The following is a 6952-nucleotide window of genomic DNA, read 5'->3' on the forward strand; positions in this document are numbered from 1 at the left end:
CCCACAGTCTATCATCTCAGATCAGGACAATAGGTTCCTCAGTACATTTTGGTCCAGTCTCTAGTCGATGCTCGACACCAAACTCACTAAGTCCACAGCCTTCCATCCTCAAACTGATGGCCAGACAGAGGTTGTCAACATGATGATCGTACACATTCTGTGCATGTACAACACAAAGCATCCACGCACATGGGACAATAGCCTCCCCTATGTTCAGCACAGTTACAACCGGGCTCTCCACAGCTGGACTAGCCACAACCCTTTTCAGGTGGGCTTGGGATTCCAACCACTATGTCCCATTGATGTGGCCATGCCATTTGCAGCTACTCACGCAGATTCTGCTTACGTCCAGTTCGAAACAGATAAGGCAAACAACTTCATTGAGCACATCCAACATATTCGTCAGTAGGTCCATGACATTCTGGAGAAAACAAATGCCAAGTACAAGAAGCGACATGATCAACATCGGGTGCCACACAAGTTTCAAGTGGGCGACAAATTCTGGTTGCATTTGCAAAAGGAATGCCTTACCGGAGCCTATCGGAAACTCATACCACTTCAATATGATCCTTACACCATTACCAAGGCTATGGGAGACAATGCATTTGAGTTTAGCATTCCCCCATTCCTTGGCCTACACCCAGTGTTAAATATGGACTGTCTTTGGCCATACTTTCCACCATTACTAGACACATCAGACATTTCAGAACAGCTCACACCCACAGAGTTAAATCCAGATTGCATGGAACAAGTTGATCGGATCATGGACACACAGATCAAGCACACTCACCAGTAGAATATCCAATTGTATCGAGTTGTCAAAGCAAGCCAACTCCTTCACCAAGGCAAGTGGCTCACCAGGGACCAAGTTCAACAGAAGTTTCCTCATCTCATGGAGGAACTCAACGCAATGGGGACCATTGCTTCCTAAGGGGGGAGGAATGATCCAGGTGGATATTGGTGGCCACCTACCAAATGCACTTGTGCCCCCACCATTGTTTCTTTCAGATTTTCAGTTTCCTTAATTGTAGCCCAGTTTACTATTTTTAGCAGTTTTTCGAGTCCTTAACTTCCAGAGCCATTTTGAGGCCCTAAACGACGGTTTTTGGGAAAACTAGGAGCAACATGTGTACATGGACTGATGTTTCTCTTCCCAAAGTTGTAGTTCTCGGATATATCTTTCTAACGAGATATTGTGCGTGTCAAATGGAGATTGTATGCCAAAGTTATGACCCCGGGAAGTTGATGTACCAATTTACCCAAACGGGGCCCATATTTTGGCATTTCATCTTCTAGGGTTAGGTTTTGGGATGTTAAGGGTTTTACATTGTTTCTCAACAATAAATAGGCCTTCGAACCTCATTGTAACACAGTTCAGAGGCATGTAGCCACCACATCTCTTCTCAAAGATAAGCTACCATCGCCCTAGATGGTTTATTTCCAATTCTGTTTGTAAGCATATTTCAGTATTTTACATTAATGAAATGAAGTATTATTTCCACTACATCTCTATGTTTATGGTTATTTCTGTAATTTGTTGCGTTCCTGTTTAAATCTAGATCAGCCTTCCTAGAATTTGTTAGTTGGATTACTTCTTCCTTGTATCCTCAACAAAGTTTCGTCATGAAATCCATAGAGAAAAATATTTTCCAGGTATCTTCTATGTTAATTCGTCAAGCTCTAGACTTCCCGTAGTCTAATAATTGTATGCAATTCGTTGATGATTCTCTTTTTTTTGTATATCAAATTGTCTCTAAAGAAGATAAAAAGTTGTTTGGTCTCATTTTGCTTCCTAATTTTGTTATCTCCCCAGATTCCACTGAATTTCCCATAACCCTATTTTCTAAAGCTATTAAGCAAATCCTTTCAATTATTATGAGCGCATTGGGGAAAGTTGATACTAGAGCCATCAGTTTTCAAGCTTTGAGGGTTTTCCATTTGAAAATACAACTTGAAGTTATACTAGGCATTCCATCTTACTATGACCACACCATTAATCTCCAACTTCAAAATTTTAGTATCATTGGCTATTTTAGTTATCCATCTCTGCTTGTTTACCTATTTTTATACAATCATGTTGATTAATTCGTAGCATTAGCATCAAAATTTGGTGATACAAATAAATAGAAGAAAATTGTTATAAATTGAACTGATGTTGTCAGAAAGAAGGAAAATAATGAAGGCTTCTCCTACTATATATCTTCTTTCATGTCAGTTGTGTACATGATCATAAATAATCTGTCTGCTCCCAAGATTTTTCCATAGGATAAATCCTTAATGAAGTTGAGTAAAGACCTCAGATTTGGTGATTGGTATATATTTGAAGATTATTTGGAGATAAGATTATACGGTGCAAAAATTCCACCTTATAGGTTGCCTGTATTTGCATCTATGAGGATTTTTTCTTTATAATTTATCAGACAAAGTTTAAATGTGGATCAAATCCACTTTTTTCCAACTCGAAAGGGTTTCTTATTTAAGCTACCTAAAACAATAGGCCCATTTATTGTGAATAATAGACAAGCTTCAGAGGAGGTTGAAAAAATGTTGCAAGAATTGGGCTTTGAGCAAGGGGGGAAATGGAACTACGACCCATATCAGGTAATCTAAAAAATAAAAGTAGAAATATCTTTTGCTCCATTCAACCATGAAGAAATACCATAATTAGAAAAATTACTAAATCTCGGTATGGAGGAATCGCAACAAGGTACGTAGAAACCCCTCTTCCTAAAGAAAAGGGCTTGAAAAGGCATGTTGCAAAGTTCATGGGCATTGTGGTTGAAAGTAAAAATTCCAGTAAAATGGCGAAATTTGAAGAAGGGGTAGCGTTTTCATAGTTGATAGAAAAAATCCAAGTAAGATAGGATTTCAAGTGCAATTAGAAGACATAAGGTGTTCATCCTCATCTCCACATCTTGCTAAAGAGGAGCTATCTTCCCTTAATACTTGGCATAAAGACCATCAACAAATTGAAGAGAAAAATGTGAGAGTAAGGAATAATGTTGCAACTCAATTATAGGCCCAATTAGTCTCTAATTATTATACCAGGCTCCTCTCAGCCATGGATCTTGAGAGGAACCAATTAAAGTTATCACTTACTCATCCAGTGTCTCAATCAATTTCCTCATGCATAGATTTTAAGACTGTAAATTTATCTATAAATAATACAAAAAATTCTTTGCTCGATAAGATCAATCTGCATAGGAAGACATGAGAATTGATCTACAATGATCTTACTAAAAGTTCTCTGTTTGCTAATAAAGTATATGTACTCTTGGAAAAGGTGGTCTACTAGCTTAAATAGGAGAGGGAAAATTCTAGAGCCCCGGGAACTCAAAATGAAGAGTTTAAAGGTCAATTATTAAGCTGGGAATAAACCCTCAGGGTAGAGAAACAATCCAAGTCCTGCTACAAAACAAAAAATCAGAATTTCAAACATTGAGGAGAAAATAAAAAGTTCTTGCAACAGAACATGTTTAGACACCTAAGCTAGCACAAGTGGATAAAGAGAAAGAAATTTAAATAAAGAGTTGTTACACATAAATCAAGAAATTACAGTCCTTAAGCAACATAATGTAGAGTTACAATAGAGACTAGATAAACATGTGTGCACTGTAATAGTATTGGATTATTCAGAGGAACCAACAGAGAAGCTGAGAAAGGTCATGACAGAGTTGAAGATATCAGAGGATGAACTAAAAAATAAAAAAAGATTTGAATGACATCAAATAAAAATTGAAACATAAAAAGAGAAAATTGAATATATCAAAGGAGAATGTGAATAAATATAATGCCAAATATCAATATGCATGTGAAGAGATAAAAGAACTGAAAGAAAATCTCAAAGGAAATATGTCTTTAGTTCAAGCCCGAAAAATTATATGGGATGATATAATTCATCAAATTCGAGTTGTATGGGAACACATGATTGTTGTTGCAAAAGAGAAAGCAATAATTTGAGCCTCTAAAACAATCATCCACACAAATAAAGTCCAAGCACAATAATGTACATAGTTGGCAAACAAAATCATTGACTATTTGAATGCCAAATCCTCCCAAGAGCTAAGAGCTATTGATATTTAAGATAGAGAAATTGTAATGTCTAAATTAAGTAAAATGGTTCAAAGAAACATTTACAAGAAACAAGCATAAAGCATATTAGAAGAGGTTAAAAATTCAATTTCATTCTTCAACTCCAACTTTGATAAAAGGGTTAGAGCAGGGCTACCAACCTGTTGGGACCAGCAAGGAAATCTTCTATCATGGAACAATATGAAACATTATTAGTGGAAGCTAAAAGTAAAATCAATTCATCACATGAAAGGACTGCGACTTTGAAGGGATCAACAATAGTAAATTATTTACAGAGGGATTTTCAACTACTATGGAAAATCAAGACTTTATTCACAGATAAGCACAACAATGCTTAACTAACCAATCTAAAGATGTCTTATATTAGAATGCTCCAATCTCTAATGTAAGATCTGAAATTTTAGAAATAATGTGAAAGTATCCTGACTCCATTAAATTTGAAAGTGGTGGAACATAGGGCTACATCAACGGAAGCTAAAATTCCAAAGGAACATTAGTCCCAAAAATCCAAGTGATTTTATTTTGAGAAATTGAAATCATTTCATTTTGTAGTATTATAATAAATTTTTCAAGTGTTTTAAAAGAACTTAGTAGTTAAGGAGTAGTTAAAAAGTAGTTGACAGTTTCATAATTGTCACCAAATGTAATGTTTCTTTAAAAGAAGATAGAGGGACCAAAAGAGGGGCTCCAAATTTTTCCTAGAAAACATGCATTTTACTGTGTAATGTGTAATTTACTAGTTTTTTTCTTGGAGAATTAATGAAAATTTCATGTGATTCCACATGTGTGTTTGTTATGGCATTGCTTTTTTATCTTTGTAAGTTACTCATTGTGTTGATTCTTCTATTGAAATTTGAGTGATGAAGCTGTTGGTTTCTTTTAATTAACAAATTTACTAATGTTGTGATAATAACAAAGAGTACTTGTGAGCAACAATAATAATGAGCAGAAACTGGGAGATGGAGGAGGAGCGTAGTAGGAGGTTTTTCGACGGCAACAGGGGCCAGCCCTAGGCCCGCAGGGCCGAGGTTAGGGTCCTTCATCATTTCGGACGGGGCGTAGTCAGTAGCAGACTGAACCTGTTCAGACGTAAGGTAGGCAGTAGTCGGCAGGTGGGAGTATTGACCTGTCGACAATATCAGCGACTTCTTAGCACTCGACAAGTCGTCAATAAACCGTGATCAATACAGGAACCATGGTTAATCCGGAGGAGGGTATTGACCTGAACCCAGCTCTGGAAGATATTCTCTCCGTCTGGGGAAAGGACCCTACCTCTGAGAACATCGTCCGTTACTTTGGAACGGTGGAAAAACCAGCTCTTTCTCCTTTTGTTTCGGACTCTGATAGAACCACTCAAATATTCCCAATCGAGTCCAAAGAAAAGCCTGCGACGGCAGCAGAGTCCCATGATGGAAAGTTGCAGCATCGAATGACAAGATCGTCTCAGGGTTTACAACAGACAAGCTCATCCATTTCTCATTTCGGAAATAAAGGGAAGCCGGGGTCCTTAAGGTCGTTTCTTATCGGAGGTCTGGAAGATTTCGAAACCCTAGGCTCAAAGCTAGGGCAAAGGCTGAATGGCGACATCGGAATCACAGCACCTACCTCAAGTGTTTTAATAGCATATAGCAGGAACAGCCCTAAAGAGACTGAGAGACCGGCTTAGAGCCTCGAAGGAACCCAAGGGTTAAGGGAGGATGAAAGGCGATCTGCTCATGGGTCTCCGGTATTTAATCCCCCTATGACAGAACCTCCAAACTCTCCGATTATTTTTGAGAAGGAGATTAGACCGGAGCCCGAAATCTCTCCTCAGATCGCTGGTTCAGATCTTCATAAAGGATTGCAGACAGACAAAGCCCGAAGGAATACATCTAGAGGAATCAAAGTTTCAGAAGGGCAGAGGAAAAAGCAGAGATTGATTAAATCCCAAGGGGTAGAAGGGAATCTGGTGCTTGGGATGGACATCCAGATTGAAGAAGTTTTGGAGGTTGCTGAATGTACCCTGGTAGGCAGAGCTAGAGGGAAGAAATTCTCTTCCGAGTTCATTCAAGCCTGGGGGAAGCTGAACTGGCATCCGGATTCAACTAGAAACTTTAAGGTTATGACTTTGGCTAAAGGATGGTTCTCAGTCAGGTTTGATAAAAAAGAGGCAACAGATTGGGTTTTGAAGAGATATTGGTCGATTGAAAACATTCCGGTACTTTTCAAAAACTGGAGCCCCATGTTTGATGCAGACCATGAAAAGGTTGATGTCTTCCCGGTATGGGTAAGAGCACCAGGGCTGCCATCATTTCTATGGGTCGAATCAATGTTCAAGGCGATCGGGAACCGGCTAGGAACTTTTTTGGAGGCTGATATGTCTTTCCTGGAAACCCACAACAGGGCAATGGCTCGGATCCTGGTTAACCTTAAGCCAAGTGGAGGATTGGCTGAGAAAATCATCCTACAGTACAAGGACTATGTTTTTGATCAAATCTTGGACTACGAATATCTGCCGTTTCGCTGTCATAGATGCCATGCGTATGGGCACTTGGCAAAGGAATGCCCTCTAGGAAGAAGCAGGAGAAGGTTTCAGAGAACTAGGGAGTGGGCGGAAAGGACCTTCAGTCGCCCTCATTTCCAGCCAAACAAGGAGTTCCCAGTAGTGCAAGAGGATGAACATATGGATAAAGACATGCTACAGGGGAGCCAAGGTCAGGAAGCTGGAACTCAGGCACCTCCAAAGGAAAGTTTTCTCGTCGATCCGGAACCAGAGGTAGCTATGAAGGCTGTTGAAGGTGCACCATCATCTGCAGACCCAAGGCCCACAGAGGAACAAAAGGGTATAAATCCAGATTCTCCTCTTCCTTATGTTGAAAAT

Source organism: Pinus tabuliformis, chromosome 4_2 (assembly GCF_031772625.1).
Source record: "Pinus tabuliformis cultivar Carrire ecotype Pingquan chromosome 4_2, CPIR1, whole genome shotgun sequence".
Taxonomy (NCBI): Eukaryota; Viridiplantae; Streptophyta; class Pinopsida; order Pinales; family Pinaceae; genus Pinus; species Pinus tabuliformis.